At 38.2% G+C, this 4,898-nt stretch overlaps 1 non-coding gene across 1 annotated transcript; it reads left to right on the top strand.

Moving 5' to 3' along the window:
* The first annotated feature begins 2,364 nt into the window (after positions 1-2,364).
* LOC132225665 (U6 spliceosomal RNA) lies at positions 2,365-2,471 on the top strand. The gene has a single exon (XR_009450975.1). It is a non-coding gene; the product is annotated as a U6 spliceosomal RNA (small nuclear RNA).
* The last annotated feature ends 2,427 nt before the right edge of the window (positions 2,472-4,898 follow it).

The following is a 4,898-nucleotide window of genomic DNA, read 5'->3' as shown; positions in this document are numbered from 1 at the left end:
TTACAGGCCAATATCCCTCATGAACATAGATGCCAATACACCCAACATAATCTTAGCAAATAAGATCCAGCAGTACATCAGAAAGATCCTACACCATGACCAGGGAGGATTTACCCCAGGGACGCAAGGATGGCACAATATCCACAAATCAATAAACGTGATACATCACATAAACAAACTGAAAGAAAAAAACAACACATGGTCATATCAATCGATGCAGAAACATCATTTGAAAAAATCCAAGACCCATTTTTGAGAAAAACACTCAGCAAGGTGGGAGTAGAAGTATTATATATCAACATAATAAAAGCCATATATGACAAGCCCACAGCCAACACCATACTCAATGGCCAAAAACTAACACCATTTCCCCTAATTACAGGAACAAGACAGGGATGCCCACTCTCACCACTCCTGCTCAACATAGTACTGGAAGTACTAGCCATTGCAATTAGACAAGAAGAAGAAATAAAAGTCATCCAAATTGGAAAAGAGGAATAAGACTGTCCTTATTTGCAGATGACATGATTTTATACATACAAAACCCTAGAGACTCCATCAGAAAACTCTTAGACTTAATACACGAATTTGGCAATATAGCAGGATACAAAATTAACCACAATAAATTTGAGGCATTTCTATATACCAATAGTGAACTTTCAGAAAGAGAGACTAAAAAAACAATGCCATTTACCATTACGCCAAAAAAATTTAGCTACCTAGGTATAAACTTAAGTAAAGAGGTAAAAGGCCTCTACTCACAAAACTACAGGACATTGAAAAAAGAGATAGAGGAAGACATAAACAGATGGAAGAACATATCTTGTTCATGGATTGGTAGAAGCAACATCATTAAAATGTCCATACAACCCAAAGCAATCTATAACTTTAATGCACTTCCCATTGAAATACCAACGGCATACTTCACAGATCTAGAACGAACTCTCCGAAAATTCATCCAGAATAAAAAAAGACCCTGAATAATTAGCAATCCTGAGAAAGTACAAAGTAGTTGGGATCTCAATATCAGATATAAAGCTGTATTACAAAGCCACTGTTCTCAAAACTGCCTGGTATGGGCACAAGAACAGACATATAGATCAATGGAATAGAATAGAGAGCCCAGAAATCGGCCCGAACCAATATACTCAATTAATATTTCACAAAGGAGGCAAGAACATACAATGGAATCAAGATAGTCTCTTCAATAAATGGTGCTGGGAAAATTGGACTGATATATGCAAGAAAATTAAACTAGACAACCAACTTACACCATACACAAAAATAAACAAAATGGATGAAGGACTTAAATGTACAATGGGAAACCATACAATTACTAGAAGAATCCAAAGGCAATAAAATCACAGACATATGCCGAAGCAATTTCTTCACTGATACAGCTGCTAGGGCACTTGAAACTAAAGAGAAAATGAACAAATGGGACTACATCAAAATAAAAAGCTTGTGCACAGCAAAAGAAACCATCAACAAAACAACAAGAAAGCCCACTGCCTGGGAAAACATATTTGCCAATGTCATATCAGATAAGCGCCTAATCTCCATTATTTATAGGGAACTCATACAACTTAACAAAAGGAAGATAAACAATCCAATCAAAAATGGGCAAAGCATCTAAATAGACACCTTTCCAAAGAAGACATTTAGAAAAACAAGAGACATTTGAAAACATGCTGAAAGTAACTAATCATATGAGAAATGCAAATCAAAAGAACAATGAGGTAGCATCTCACACCTGTCAGAATGGCTATCTTCAACAAATCTACAAACAACAAGTGCTGGAGAGGATGTGGAGAGAAAGGAACACTCGTGCACTGCTGGTGGGAATGCGGACTGGTGCAGCCATGAAGGAAGACAGTATGGAGTTTCCTCAATAAACTACAAATGGAACTCCCATTTGACCCTGTGATCCCACTTCTAGGAATATATCCCAAGAAACAACAATCAGAAAGGATATATGCACCCATATGTTCATAGCTGCACAATTCACCATAGCTAAGATCTGGAAACAGCTTAAGTGCCCATCAGTAGATGAATGGATTAGAAAACTGTGGTACATCTACACGATGGAATACTATGATGCTTTAAAAAATAAGGAACACTTAGCATTTACAAGGGCATGGATGGAAGTGGAGAGCATTATGCTAAGTGAAATAAGCCAGTCAATGAAGGAAAAATACCACATGATGTCACTCACTCATGGGTAATAAAGACTATTATAAACTTAAAAAAAAATAAGAAGACTATTGGCTCATGAAAGAGTGCATTCATTCATTCTTTTAAAAACATACTGAGATCTAAATGTTTCCAAATAATACATATAGTTATTAAAAAAGAAAGAGAACTGTGCTCCCTTCGGCAGCACATGTACTAGAGTTGGAATGATACAGAGAAGATTAGCATGGCCCCTGCGCAAGGATGACATGCAAATTTGTGAAGCGTTGCATGTTTTTTTATATAAAATGCTGAAAGGTATTCTTTAAGATGAGGAAGAAGAAGGAAAGGAAAAGATAAAAATTATGAACAACAAATACATATCTATCAACAAGTGAATGTAAAAATTAAGTGAATAAAAAATCTGATCAGAGTAAACTGGTGAATATAATAGAATTGGGCACAGAGAGGGGGTGGACTGACAATTCTTGTGGGGGAAAGGGATGTGGGGGGGGTGTGGGGCGTGGGAGGGGACTGGACAAAAATCATACACCTATGGATGAGGACAGTGTGGGGGTAAGGACAGAAGGTTGGGTGGGAACTGGGTGGAAGGGAGCTATGGGGGAAAAAGAGGAACAACTGTAATAATCTGAACAATAATGATAAAAAAAATAAATGAAGCAGTGTGTTACTTCTTCATGGCATGCTGCCCTGTATCCAGTTAGGGAGGGTAAACAATTTACATATTCTCCTTGGAAAACCTAAATGGAAAAAAGGATTCGGGAACCTCCACCAAGGTTGCAAAACAATTCTTGTCCTCCTTCCTGTGACATTTTGTATGTCCTCAACCTTGAAAGGAATTGTATAAATAGGGAAAAATTGCATACAGAATGATATAAAAGTTTGAAGAAGTCTAAATGAAGGCATCCTTTTGCTTATTTAAATGACATCAGCACTTTCTGAAGTGGTTATACTAAGATTGAAACAGAGATTACCACTTAAACGGAACCAGTTAGCTTTCCTGACTATACTTCTGAATGGAGTGAACAAAAGTGCCCCTAGATTGTGATATGTATTTTACTGGAGAACTATTCATGCACTTTCTCTGCAACTGTTTGACATGTGATGTACCACAAAGGGTATGATCACTCAAACTATGAGTTATCTTGAATCCTCAGTATTTTTATTAGTGAATATAAACAAACATCATGAATGGGAAAGGTTTTTAGAAACTCACCTGTTGGACTGTTGAGTGTATAGTTATCAACAAGCCTTCCAACTTCAATTTTAAAAATTACCACAATAATGTGTGGTTTTTTAACATTCTTTTTATTAAAATGGTGTATGTGAAATTAATTGAAAATTTTGGAAGCAGGGACCTCAACTTTTTAAGGATTTTAAAATCTAGCCTGTCAGATTGCGCGTTGTGGGGTGGAGCAAACCATGGATGGTATGGCTCCGTGAGCCCCTTTTTCATTGCCAGCTGGTATGCTCCTGGATTGGTGAAATACTTAATAAAGCCATTTGGACACCAAATTTACTCAGCCTAATTTTCCCTCTGTAGGTTTGTATTGATTACGTATTATGGTACAGAGAAATCCAACAAGACAAACAATACAAAACGTCCCAGCATGAAATAGATCACTTTATATACAATCCCATGGGGAAGTGGACTAGAAAGGAAGATTAAAGGGGAAGAAGGAACAGCATAAAAATCCTGACCATGAAAAAAGGCTCCTTCTTCTATTTCCAAATGGATATTCAGGGTATCAAAACCCTAAGGTATGTACATACTTTTAGATATATATATTTTTTATTGATTTCACAGAGGAAGGGAGAGGGAGAAAGAGTTAGAACCATCAATGGTGAGAGAGAATCATTGATTGGCTGCCTCCTACAAGACATCTACTGGGCTAAGAGCCCACAGCATGGGCATGTCCCGGCCTGGGAATTGAACCCTGACCTCCTGGTTCACAGGTCGAAACTTATCCACTGAGACAAGCAGTCCAGACTTTTGCTCTTCTTTATTCAGTCTTCCCTTTGACATTCGTGTGCTCCAGCTGCCCTGTATCCAGCCTGCCTGACTGCTGTGCAGATTGGTGGACTCTAGGATACATTCTAGTAGTAAGGAACCTACTATTTGTGCCTTAGGCTCCCTGCTTGCTTTCTAATGGCCTAGTGACCCTGCCCATAGGGCCTTCATGTACAAGATGCCTGTGCACCAGCAGTAACCTCCTATCCAGGCCCCTTCTGTTCCCATCTGCCCAGATGTGGTATCTATCTAAGCTTTCTAAGCCTCATTGCCTTAATACTATGCTTTTCTGAATATTTTGATGGAAAAGTCCAGATTCCAATAAAGAATTTTGCTAGATTTCTCATTGTGGTCTCCAGAACAAATAAAGCATCAAGCACAGGACACTTGGTTTTAGAGGCAACATGCACTAATGAGTTTTCTTTTGTTGTGTCTTAATATGGTGGGTTTTTAAAATTAATTCTTTAAGAGAGGTGAATGGAGAGAGACAGACACAGAAGCATGCATTCCTGTGAGAGAGAAACAATATTGGATGCCTGGGGACTGAACCAGAAACCTGGACATGTGCCCTGGCCAGAAATCAAATGGGTAAACTTTCTGGTGCACAGGACAATGCCCAGACACACTGGCCAGGGTGCACTGACTTCTATTTTCTTCCTTATCTTGCATCTGGTGGTTAATAAATATCATCAAT

Source organism: Myotis daubentonii, chromosome Y (genome assembly GCF_963259705.1).
Source record: "Myotis daubentonii chromosome Y, mMyoDau2.1, whole genome shotgun sequence".
In the NCBI taxonomy this organism is placed as follows: Eukaryota; Metazoa; Chordata; class Mammalia; order Chiroptera; family Vespertilionidae; genus Myotis; species Myotis daubentonii.
This window is presented reverse-complemented; position numbering and strand designations above follow the sequence as displayed.